This window comes from Phocoena sinus, chromosome 11, assembly GCF_008692025.1.
Source record: "Phocoena sinus isolate mPhoSin1 chromosome 11, mPhoSin1.pri, whole genome shotgun sequence".
Lineage (NCBI taxonomy): Eukaryota > Metazoa > Chordata > Mammalia > Artiodactyla > Phocoenidae > Phocoena > Phocoena sinus.
The window spans coordinates 83,669,847-83,683,419 of NC_045773.1; the positions used below are offsets into that span (position 1 = coordinate 83,669,847).

Here is a 13,573-nt window from a genome sequence, read left to right on the forward strand (position 1 = left end):
ATAGATATACCATGTTCTTGGTTGGGAAGAATCAATATTGTGAAAATGACTATACTACCCAAAGCAATCTACAGATTCAATGCCATCTCTATCAAATTACCAGTGGCATTTTTTTTTTTACAGAACTAGAACAAAAAATCTTAAAATTTGTATGGAGACACAAAAGACCCCGAATAGCCAAAGCAGTCTTGAGGGGAAAAAACGGAGCTGGAGGAATCAGACTCCCTGACTTCAGAGTATACTACAAAGCTACAGTAATCAAGACAATATGGTACTGGCACAAAAACAGAAACAGATCAATGGAACAGGATAGAAAGCCCAAAGAGAAACCCACACACCTATGGCCAACTAATCTATGACAAAGGAGGCAAGGATATACAGTGGAGAGAAGACAGTCTCTTCAATAAGTGGTGCTGGGAAAACTGGACAGCTACATGTAAAAGAATGAAATTAGAACACTCCCTAACACCATACACAAAAATAAACTCAAAATGGATTCAAGACCTAAATGTAAGACCAGACAACTATACAACTCTTAGAGGAAAACATAGGAAGAACACTCTTTGACATAAATCACAGAAAGATCTTTTTTGATCTGCCTCCTAGAGAAATGGAAATAAAAACAAAAATAGACAAATGGGACCTAATGGAACTTAAAAGCTTTGGCAAAGCAAAGGAAACTACAAACAAGATGAAAAGACAACCCTCAGAATGTGAGAAAATATTTGCAAATGAAACAACGGACAAAGGATTAATCTCCAAAATATATAAACAGCTCATGCAGCTCAATATTAAAAAAACAAACAACCCAATCAAAAAAATGGGCAGGAGACCTAAGTAGACATTTCTCCAAAGAAGACATACAGATGGCCAAGAAGCACATGAAAAGCTGCTCAACATCCCTAATTATTAGAGAAATGCAAATCAAAACTACAATGAGGTATCACCTCACACATTTAGAATGAGCATCATCAGAAAATCTACAAACAACAAATGCTGGAGAGGGTGTGGAGAAAAGGGAACCCTCCCGCACTGTTGGTGGGGAATGTAAATTGACACAGCCACTATGGAGAACAGTATGGAGGTTCCTGAAAAAACTAAAAACAGAATTACCATATGACCCAGCAATCCTACTACTGGGCATATACCCAGAGAAAACCATAATTCAAAAAGACACATGCTGGGCTTCCCTGGTGGTGCAGCGGTTGAGAGTCCGCCTGCCGATTCAGGGGACACGGGTTTGTGCCGCGGTCCAGGAAGATCCCACATGCCGCGGAGCAGCTGGGCCCGTGAGCCATGGCCGCTGAGCCTGCGCATCCGGAGCCTGTGCTCCACGACGGGAGAGGCCACAACAGTGAGAGGCCCGCGTACTGCAAAAAAAAAAAAAAAAAAAAAAAAAGACACATGCACCCCGATGTTCATTGCAGCACTGTTTACAATAGCCAAGTCATGGAAGCAACCTAAGTGCCCATCGACAGGTAAGTGGATAAAGAAGATGTGGTACATATATACAATGGAATATTACTCAACCAGAAAAAGAAACGAAATTGGGTCATTTATAGAGATGTGGATGGATCTAGAGACTCGTACAGAGTGAAGTCAGAAAGAGAAAAATGAATATCGTATATTAATGCATATATGTGGAACCTAGAAAAATGGTACAGATGAACCAGTCTGCAGGGCAGAAACAGAGACACAAATGTAGAGAACAAACGTATGGACACCAAGGGGGGAAAGTGACGGGGGGGGGGGGGGCGGGGGGCGGGTGTGTGTCTGTGTGATGAATTGGGAGATTGGGATTGACACATATACACTAATATGTATAAAATAGATAATAAGAACCTGCTGTATAAATAAATAAATAAATAAAAAGAATGGGCTTTCGACTCAGACCAATTTGAATTCACTTGCCAATTCCCCCACTTCAATTATATAATCTCTGAGTCTTAATTTTCTTACCTGTAAAATGGGTATGGCATAAGTTCTATATGACAGTTGTGAGGATTAAATGAGATAACTTGTAAAAACACTAGCACTCTCTTAGACACCCTAACTTTATTCACTGATGATGCTAACACCTGGCTAAAAGTCTCTATACACCATCTCCTCTCCAACTTCTGAGATCAGAGGTCAGTAATGCATCCATTCACATAAGGGCACTGGACTCTGGAGATGTACTGGAGTTTTACTGTCCCAGTTTGAATCCTGACTCTGCCACTCACAAGTGTGGGTGATGTGGAGAATGGCCTCCCTGTGTCTCTCTTTCTCATCTGTAAAATAAGGGATCATCATACATACCTCACTGGGGACCGTTGTGAGGATATACACAAGGTGCTTAGAACAGTGTTGCCAACAGTAAGCGTTAGCATCATTGTCATGCATCGGCAAGACTCAGTGATCAGGTGGCCTTCTCATTCTTTGACCTTTTGGTCCCCTTAGTCATTCCCTGGGCCGTGCTGTCTATCTGCTCTACGATTCCTAATTCATGCATCCCACTCTCTGACCACAACCTTCTAATTTCTCCTTCAGTGTGACCCATGGGCCAGAGGGGCTGGCATCACTTAGGAGCTTGTTAGAAATGCAGAATCTGCGGCCCCACTCCCAGACCCACTGCATCAGACCCTGCCGTTTAATAGGACCCCCCGGTGACGTATACACACATTACAGCTTGCGAAGCACATGCAGCTTCCTTCCCTCTCCTCAGCGGGGCCTGCCGCTCTGTTACTTGCGCCCTGACCCTGCCAGGTCACTGACCATCCTACATCCCCCCAGCCCATCTTCATCCCACTAAAACCCCACCGACATCATTCCTCCACTGTTAATACCTTCGGCCTGTGTGCCCTATCCTTCCATTACGCCCACAGAGAAAAACCTCAACCCTGGATGAACCCACCCAGCCACCTATTCCAGGTTTGCAGTGGCGTCTGCCAAGTGCAGCTGGAGAACAGGTCTAACCCACGACTTGATTTCGCTTCCTGCATCTGGGAAAACGACTTCACTCCTACGCCACTGAGTACACAGACTTCATCAGAATGGTACCGCTGACCATCCCACCCCAACCCTCCACACCTGCCTGCCCCTGCGGCTACATCTGTCCTCTCATCTTCCTCTTCTTCTGCCGTGCTGGAGGTAAATGCCCACCCCCTCACCTGGGCTCTGGATTATATCCTGCCCACCTTTGCAGGAACTTTAAGTGACTAACTATGCCTTCCATTCCATATGTAAATATCCAGATAGAGAGATCCCAAGATCTAGATCTGTTATCCTGGATTCTTCACCCCTCTTGTAGCTCCATCTAACTCCCTCCTTCCTCTGAGCCCAACTTCTCAAAAAAGGATCTGCACCTCATGTCTTCATTTTTCTGCCTCAAATTCACTCTACTGTTCAAAATTGGCTTCTGTCCCCACAGCTCCACTGAGGTCCCAATCACCTCTTTGTTGCTGAGCCCCGTGTATAGTTCTTAACATTTCCTAACAAGATTTCTCCTTAGCACTGGGCACAGCTGAATGAGACTTCTCCTTAGCACTGGCACAGCCCTCAAGCTTGGAATTCTCTTTTCCACAGGTTTGTCCACCCACCTCCCTGGTCATATCCATTCCCTACTCCCTGCTACCTTCCATTCTCTTCCATGACTTCGATGGATCTCAGAGGAATCCCAAGTTCACGTGCAGCCCGGATCATTCTTGGATCATCAAATCTCTTTCTCTAACTCCACTTGGATGTCTCTCCGAACCTTAAACTCAGCATGTGATCTTTCTTCCAGAATCTGCTCCTCCTCTAAGAGTTTGAGCTCAGTAATGAGTCATGGCCATCCATACAGTTTCTCAAGCCGGAAATCCAGGCATTGTCAACGTCACTCCCTACCTCAGTCATTCACCAAGTTCAGTGCAATCTAAACATCTCTTAAATCCAGTCACTTCTCTCCAGCTCCAGTGCAATGACTGTACTCCAAGCCACCATCATCTTGCTCCTGTACCACATGCCATAGCCTCCCCACAGACCCATCTTGCCTCACCAAGTCAGCTGCCCATATAGAATCTTGATGCAATCTTCTAGAAACCCAAACATTATCTTATCGCTTCTCCGCTTAAGCTCTCCAGTGACTCTGCATGACTCCACTGATCCCTGCTTCCACCTGCAGCCTCCTTTCCCTCCCTCTCCTCCCCACCCCCCCTCCAGTTTCAGCCACACTGGAACTTGGTCCCCCCAAGGGGACCTGCCCCACCCTCTGCTCCAACTGCTCTTCCTTCCCGCTTCCTTCACCTTCACGTGATTCACACCTGCTCATCCTTCAAATCCTAACCTAAAGAACTTCCCTAAGAAAATCCAGACTAGAGCAGGTCTCCCGATCATATATTCTCCCAGTATTTGCACATTTCCTTAGTAATACCTTTTAATTATTGGTGGAATTGTATATGTAACATCTAACAGCGCCACCAGACTGTAAGGCAGCTGGGAGCAGGGGCCATATCCATCCTAGTCAAAGTTTACTGCTCTGCCTCACCCCCTTTCCACCTGCAAAAACTCGAGTTCAGAAGGTAAAAAGAGTTGCTACAGTCTTTGAATCCAATTATAAAAATTCTGTTACGCCTGTTTATTCCTGACAGCTACCACATAATACACACATCCTTCCTATGTAAGTCATATCCTATAAGGGAAGTACCTGAAAATCTGTCGTTTGCAGCTCATCTCGACCCACTTCAAACAGATCTACTAGCTAATCCCCAACTCACCTGCCAAAAAAAGAATAATAGAACAAGAAAACGGCAACCTAGCAGAGGAAAGGTGTAGCAATGCCAAACGCTGACATCCCTGCCTTTTGCCTACTGTGTTCGAAGAACTTCTTTACTCAAAAATTCACTACAGAAAGACTCTAGTTTTTTGCAGCTCCCACGGGCTGGGAATGTCATTTCTAACAACAGATGCAGGAAAAGCAAAATCCACTCCAATACATGATTTCAGGCGTCCTAAGGCTCTCCAGACCTTGATTTTGCCCTTGATTGTGCCAACAGAACAACAGAGTTAAGTCCACAAAACGAAACAAATTACAAAAGGTGGGTCAGGGTACTGATGGGACAGACTTCGTACAAAATATAGGGGAAAAAAAATCACATGTTATTTTAACTGACAATTAATAGACCATTTAAACAGAAGGAAACTTATCTTTAAAATGCAGGCATAATGAAAGGACATGCCAAAGAGAGGAAACCTAGTTTTGTAAATAGAGCATGTTTTTCTTCCTTGAAACTTCAGATAAATGAGATTTGCTATGTGGAGAAGTGTTTTTTGCTCTGGGAACACAGAAACATCACTCACCTGTTCAAAGAACCCCACCTGAACGTTGTGCCCAATGGCTCAAAGTTGCCAGATAAAGTGAAACTTGGGGCAGAGCTTTCTAAGCCAAACCCAGCCTTTGCACAATGGGAGGAAGTGAAAAGCTGACATCCCTCAAGCGCAAACACTGCTGTTGCTACGCCCTTTAATGTAGAAATTAGCAACTGGCTCTCCGTGTGGCTATGCCTCCTCCTCCCTGCCTCCGTAGGAACCAGCAAACTGTAAGTGACCCCTTTATTTTTTTTGCTCCCGACCACTCCCAAGCTTTCCCCTCTCCCCAGCTATGCCAGAAACAGGCCGGGCACCCCAGTCTGGTATCAACCACTTCCCGGCGCGGGCCAAGAACTCTCTGTCTCTCTGTTTCTAGATTTCTATTTCTATAGCTCATCACCTCCCCTCCCAAGGCAGCACACTCTGGCTGGCCCCTTCCCCCATGGCCCCTGCTTCCTCAGACACACATACCCGTGCAGCCCAGCTCCAACACCAAGAGGATCCCTCTTCTGCCTTCTTTGAATGTCCGCAAAGGACTGGCTGGTCTGCCCAAGGATCAGCCCAGACTGGAGCCCCAAGTTCTTTTTCTTTTCCAAGTTGTCCACATAGAAGCCCTGGAGCCCTGGTCCAAACTCTCCTCTCTGTGGCCCCTCAAGACTAGGAGGGAGAACAACAGAGGTCTCTGGCAGAGCCCGCAAAAAGTGGAGGCTGAACCCAGAGTCATCTCAGAGGGGAACGGGGTAGAGGCAGGATTATGCCGGAAGGTGTGTCTTTGTGTTTCTCTATCTCTTGCTAAAATGAATTTCATTAAATTAGCACTCTTTGGTTCCAAAAAAGTAGAATTCTCTTTTAAATGCACCTATCTTATTCTTTTTTGTACTATTTGTAATTGCCATTAAATATGTAAGTCATTCATTCATTCATTAGATTATGGTTGTCTGCCTTGTAGACGTTAAGGATAAAAAGACATAAAGCCCTGCCTTCAAGCAGCTTACAGTCTACCAGGAGGAGACAGACTACACACAAATAAATAAGTAAAAATAAGGTATGTCAGATGGTGACGAATGTTATGGAGAAAAAGCTAGCAGGAAAACGGAAGAGTGAGTGCTGTGTGGGCACTCCTGGAGAGGGGGTGGTGGGTAGGTGGCATTTTTAAATAGTTTGGTGAGACCTCATTATGAAGTGATGTTGAAAAACATCTAAAACAAGTGAAGGAATCAGCCATGTGGACATCTTGGATAAGAGCGGTCCAGGCAGACGAAGTGGCAAAGGCAAACACAGCATATTCCCGAGGCAAGACTAATGCCTGTGGTACTTGGAGGAGAAAGAAGAGCTCACTGTGGCTTGAGGGGAATGAGAACCGGTGAGGTCAGACAGGGCTGTGAGACCCGTGAGGTGCTACAATCCACTGTCCACACTTTCACTTTTACTTGGAATAAAAGGGGAAGCCACTGGGGGATTTTGAGCACAAGAGTGATGTGACCTGACATTTAAAATGATCTCTCTGACTGCCATGTTGAGAACAGACTGGAAAGTGGGTGAGAGGGCAAAAGAACAGACGCGGGGAACCAGTCAGGAGGCAACTGCGATAACTTGCGAGAGAGAGGGTGGTGGCTGGGACCAGAGTGGTCAGTGGGAGTGGGGAGAAGTGGATATGCTTTGATGACAGAGCCCGAATGGATTTGTGAACCGAGTGGATTTGGAATATATTAGTTATTTTGCTAAAGGCAACAGTTTGGTTTATACCCATGAAATAATTATATAACAACTGAAGATGGTACATGATTAAGCGACTACTGTATTGGTCTGGGTAACGTTACTTAAGTAAAAAAACAATTATGGAAGAAGTGCAACTTGAGAGCAAAGAACTGGTTCCAAGATTTTCCAAGTGTTGTTCTGAAAAGCATGTTTGTTCTCAGTAGGGAAACAAATGATGTTTGGAAGTAAGTGGTTCTTCTCTGCCCAAACGCCTTTTGCTTCCCTTAACCATTTCAAATGTACATTTAAAATTTAATAATATAAGGCCAGAGATTCTATCTGAATTCTAAAAAGCAACTGGGGGGAGGAAGAGGAAGGGAATTTTCTTTTGCCTTTTTCCAGTTCCTCTAGAGTAGTACTGTCTCACAGAACCTTCTGGAAATGTTCTATATCTGGACTCTCCAATACTGTAGCCACTAGCCACATGTGGCTACTAAGCACTTAAAATGGGACTAACCAAAATTTTAATTTCATCTGATTATAATTTTAATTAAAATAGCTACCTGTGGCTAGTTGCCACCAGACTGAACCATACAGCTCACCACACAGAGGAACATTCCTGAACTAAACATAACACTATTTCCTTGAAATTGAGTTAAAAGGATATATACTAAATAGATGTGTAAAATCTTGAAGTACGCATTCTTTTTTTTTTTTTTTTTTTTTTTTTTTGCTGTGCGCGGGCCTCTCACTGTTGTGGCCTCTCCCGTTGTGGAGCACAGGCTCCGGACGCACAAGCCCAGCGGCCATGGCTCACGGGCCCAGCCGCTCCGCGGCATGTGGGATCCTCCCGGACCGGGGCACGAACCCGCGTCCCCTGCATCGGCAGGCGGACTCCCAACCACTGCGCCACCAGGGAAGCCCCGAAGTACGCATTCTTATTTTCTGTTATACCCTACAGTCACCATCTAATTCTCCTATTTGAAAGGAAACAGTAGATGGCTTGGTTCTAATCATTTTTAAACGCATTTTCTTAGTTTCTGCAATGCAACTCTAATACCTTCTCGGCCATCATTCTATCAATGACATTCAAAATGAGATTTCCCTCCCTGATGCGTATTCAATGCTAACATTTTAAATGTCATAAAAATAAAGATAGAAGATTCTTATTTTAATTGAACTTCCCTCCTGCTCTAAATTCAAAGCACTTTGTGGCATCAGTTAGCTCATTTTTCTTCCCAAAACGAATGAAAGGGCTGAAGTTAGTATCACCATTTTTCAGTTGAGAAAATCAAAGCAGAAGATTAAAGGCAGGCCGTTATACAGTGTACATCCATAGTTTTGTTGGAAAAGAGCAGAAATTAGGAAGATATAAAAAGGCAAATCAGTTGAAAATGAGGGGGGGAAAAAAAACTACATGTAAATCCTTGGTTACCGAATTCAAGTGAGCTGAGACATGGGTCTAGAAAATGCTGTCTGGATGAACAGGGTTGGTGTCAGACCTTCCGCGGGTCCGAACAGTGCACCTGATGCAAGATGCTGGCTCCACAACTAGATGGTGGAGAAGATGCAGCGGTCAGGCTGTGGCTCGATTAATGAGGTGGTCCCAGGATAATGATGCTGGCTTATTCATCAGCAACCCAGGTTCAAATGACAGGGCAACGTTCTTGAATAATCTCCTAACCCGACAGCTGGAGAATGAGCTTTCATTAATCTTGCTTTTGAAACACTCAGGCTAACCCCAGTTATATCACTAAATTGCAAGACCCAAGAGATTAACAGGGCAATTCAATCAGTTTAGAGCTGACCTCAGAAGTTGTCAGTTAAATTCCTTCATTCTGAGAATGAGGATACTAAATCCCAGGAACACTGTGATACTTACAGAAGCACAAAACGTTATTCATTTTACAAACAAGCAAGGCTGCATTCCTATGTTACGTATAACTGATATGGTGCGGTGTCTCCCATAAATAGTTAAAAGAAGAACAGTTAAAAGACTATCCTTATTTTGTAACTCCAATATGTTTCTAGAAACTATAGGTTAGAGGATAATCAATGTTATATATGTTATATTATACATATAACATAACATATAACCTGTATATCACAAACCAATAACATATAACATAATTATATATATATATACAGTTTGTACGTGTAACATATAATTTCCCCCACAGGAAGGATACTAAAATTGGTGACTGCATCCCTGAACAACATTCTTAAATCTGAACTGAGACACAACGGTGTTCTAAAAGCAAAGATAAAGCAAATACAAACCATTAAAATAATTCAAAATTGTTCAAGAGCGTGTTAGTTCCTATGAAATAAGCATAAGTATACTAAATACATTATAAACAGAGCCAAAAGTACTATTCAATACCTAGGAAATGCACAAAATTAGAACTATCTATATCATAAATCTTGGAATTTATGCTTCTTGGAATCTGGAAGGGCCTCCTCAGGACGGCTTGGTTGGCCTGGTCTTTCAAAACGCAGCCTGGTCAAGTCCAAACTGATGCTTCCTTTCAGCGAGCAGATACTCAGACATCCCACCCACCCCTGCCCCACCGTAGCGATAAGGCAAAATGCTGTATACGGGCAGTGGCTTCAGACGCGTTTCCCACGACAATGAACACGCTGGTGGTGATGGTGTTTTAAATGCTAAAGCGGAGTAAGGCCGATTCTGCTCTGCTACAGGTTTCCTGCCCAGAAGGTTGCCAGCTGTGTGGCATCACTTGGCTTATCACTTTGATAGCCACTGTTAGGAAAAAACACATTTCCTTCATAAGCGATTTTTTTCATTCCCCAAATTATAAGTTTTTAAAGGACCTTCAACATATGAGTCCAAAAAGTTCCCCATCTTAATCCTGAAAAAAACTTTGGCCAATACCATTTAAGTACAGCCAGGGGCAGGGATATAATCTGCATAAAGCATTTTAGAAAAAAGGGCGATGAGTCAAAATTCCATCGTTATACTTAAAATGTCATTTTGATACCCTGAGACACCTTCATGGCAGGAAAACTGATTCCAATTCTTCCAAAGATATGCAAGAAGGAAAAACTTCCAGGAAGATGCGTGTTGGTCTAACACAGAGAGAAGCTAATGCAATCAGAATGGGCACCGGAAGAACCAAGTTCCAGAGACTTCACCTTACAGTCTTTAGGTTTTTTCAGTGAAAATGCTAAGTGGGTTCACCATAGATTTTGCTAAATTACCATGATTTACATGTAGATGTTAAGGTGAAGAACTGAAGACAGAGAGGAATAGAACAGAAATGGAAGCTGCACAGACATATGGCATGAATTCTGCATGTCACACAATTCCCACAGACATAATTCTAGATGATGCTACAGAGTTTCTCAAGACGGATATGCCTGAGCCAGCTCTACTGCTTACCAGTGGTGTTAGGCAAATTATCTAATCTCCCTACACCTCACATCCTCAGCTGTCCATGGACACAATACAGTATCCGCTTCCTATGAGTGTTGTGAAGATTAGATGCGAGGATGTAAAAACTTTCCAGCACAGGGCCCAGCCAACAACAACAATTCAATAAATATTAGCTGTCTAATAGTAATAACAATAGTAGTCATGGTTCAAACAGTATAACAGCTCTCTGAAAGGCCAAGCTAAACCATTTTTTTAATTCCCCTAACATACCAATAAGTTGACTGAAATTGGATTTAAAATTTCCCCCAGGCATAATTTGGTTTACAAGTTCTCTAATGATTACATAAAGGACATAAACAGAGCAGGTTCCATCCAAACCATGCCTACACATTCATTAGTGTTATTTTCCAATTTAATAAGTTAGCAGAAACTTTTGTTTTCCACTCATTAGAAGCCAGCCTCTTATATTTTCTGAATGTTCAAGGGCTGGTTTGATATCTGGTTTCGATACCTCTGACATTTTTACAAAACTTGCCAATTTGCAACCATCTTCAGAAACCTGACTCACACCCAGTCACCAAATACACACCCATCCCCAACAGAAGGTGGCCATTCAGGTCTCCTATAAGCATCCCTGGTCAAAGGGACCACGGCCGTCGAGGAATCTTCTCTAGCAGGTTTACAGCCACATTTGGGCAGAGCGTGAAGACGGGAAGTCCAGAATCCTTCATTAGCAGATGTATTTGGAACGACAGCCCCAGCAGCTGGGCAGCCCCTGCCGTCTGTATTATACCTGCACAAGCAGGGAACCCAGGCTTTATCTAGACACAAACACTGGCCTTCCACTCTGGACCACTCATATAGTATCTTTCAGATACGTATCAAAAGATACGCTAGTTCACAACTACTCTTCCTCTTAAGAACTGCCTGGGAGGAGGAAGCAAGGAAGGAAGATATTTTTGAAGTCTGCTGTAAGCCAGGAATGGGGAGGCACTTCCCTCATTGCATTTAACTCTGTACAGAAGGTACTATAATCCTCGTGTTATAGATGAGGAAACCTAGACACAGAGAGGTTTAATTTAACTTGCCCCAAGGACACTGAAAGGAGTCAGAATTTGAACCCACATCCATCAGTTCCTACACCCGTGTTCCCAGCAGCTCCCCCTGTGGGGTGAGCCTCTCACTGTCAGTGCTTGTCATCACCACCTTAAACCAAGCTGTGGTGCTTGAACCGTGAGTCACCTGATTTACTCCTCACCTCAGCGTCTTCTCGTGTCGGGCAACAATTTCTACACACCTCAAAGAGCTTGTCCACGTCACACTTCATTCAGCATAGTGTCTGGTAGAAAGGAGGCGGCTGCCCAATCTAAGTCTCCCCTCTCCTGACCTGAAGACAGCAAGCCTGTGTCCTCTGCATGTGACTATCACATAAATGAGCCTCAGTAATGTCAAGCTTCCAAAAACCAGCCTCTTCCCACTAAATAACAGGCTAGTTGGTAATTAAAAGATGCACTGGTCCCTCATCCTAAGCACTTCACATTAAGCAAAGGATTAACTCAAATGGAGGACGCTACTGACACTCCTATGTAGGGAGACCTTTGGAGGAGCGGGGGAATATGCATTACTTTCATATACGTGCTAATTTCTCTATTTGTGCGTTCCGTTGCCTCTGAGTCGTTAAAGAGGCGTGTCGTGGCTGTGATTTCTGAGCGCAAACAGATGAATTATCCCTAGTTGAAAGCTCTTGGAGGAACAGATCCTAGTCACGAATATCACTGGATCTCACTATTAGAGATGCAAAGCTCCATCCACGTCGGAAAAACATTATAATTGTCTCATTCATTAATTTGTAAACAGTTCTTCCTCCATCCATGTCTCTTTTGAAGTAAATATTCAGAGATGTGACCCCTTTTCTGATTGCTTAGGAAACGAATCCTTTTCCTCCCAATACTCTTAAAACACCCGAATTTGCGCCGAATGACAGCATCAATATTAAATGATAATCCAGGAAAAGGTGTGTACATGTCCCCCACACACCCCCCACATAGCTATGGAAATAAAAGGAAATAAACCTAAATTTATTTCAAATCTGTACATATGCAAAGAGTGTATCTGCCTGATTTGAAGTGCCTAAAATAAGATTTCAAATGTCATGGATTCTCCAGGAAAACTATACTGAGAGTAAGGGAAGGCCTAGGAATACATTAGGGGGGAAAGAGATGACAGCCAACTTACTAGAGATAAGCCAGACAACAAACCATCCTTTACCCAGATTAAGCAGCACTTCTCCAGCGAACACCGTGCTGTGCACTTGACAGAAAACAAGTGCGTCCAAAAATGGTCCCTCCACGGGAACCACTAGAGTGCACATAAAAAAGACCCTTTCTGGGAATTCCCTGGTGGTCCAGTGGTAGGGTCTCCGCCCTTCCACTGCAGGGGACACAGGTTCGATCCCTGGTTGGGGAACTAAGATCTGTGCATGCCGTGTGACGCAGCCAAAAAAAAAAAAAAAAAACCCCTTTCTTTGGTTGGTGCCTATAGCTGCAACTTTCATCACTTACCCTCTGCCTTTTTAGACTCATCAATATCCCGGCCCACATTCACAATTGCCCCCATTCCTGTTGAGTGCTTGTTCCCCAAGGTCTATTTGCTGCCATTTCCCCAAACCATCCAGATTTCTATTCCGACCATCTACTTGACGATGCTCGCTTGATGTGAACTTGGGCCAATCGGCCTGCATTCCCCGCCTCAGACACTGTACACTACAACTTGGTATCTCACTTTTTATGACAGTTTAACCACCAGACATTTGTTTTTGTGGAGATATGAAAATAACACAATTTTTTTTTGGAAAAAGAAGCCAGAATCACTGGGCTAGAAAGAACTTGAAAACTGTAAACGCCTTCAAACACTTTTCTGGACTATCTGCTCCTTGAGGGCAGGACCAGGCTTCAATCATCTTTATATCTTGGTAACTCACTCCCCCAAAAGTGTTTGCTGAATGACAGCCTTTGATGAAGCCTCTCACCAGCCTCTTTCATCAACTGGCTATCTACGTGAAAATTGTTAATCAGCTTGGGGCAAGAGACCTTAACGAAAATGGCTCCATGGAGTGAAGAAAGCACCGGGCCAGCAATCACTAACGAGCTATTCCAC

The 13,573-nt window shown here is 43.7% G+C and overlaps 2 protein-coding genes across 7 annotated transcripts in view; one reads left to right on the forward strand and one right to left on the reverse strand.

The window, feature by feature from the left end:
* The window catches only part of CARMIL1 (capping protein regulator and myosin 1 linker 1), a 323,730-nt gene that overhangs the window by 213,952 nt on the left and 96,205 nt on the right, over positions 1-13,573 (reverse strand). The gene's annotated exons all lie outside the window — the stretch shown is intronic.
* The window catches only part of LOC116761533 (cytidine monophosphate-N-acetylneuraminic acid hydroxylase), a 258,069-nt gene continuing 249,982 nt past the window's right edge, over positions 5,487-13,573 (forward strand). For all 3 annotated transcript variants that reach the window (XM_032647362.1, XM_032647368.1, XM_032647372.1), the window contains exon 1: positions 5,487-5,555. The gene's annotated coding sequence lies outside the window, so the exon portion shown is untranslated. The remainder of the gene's footprint in view (positions 5,556-13,573) is intronic.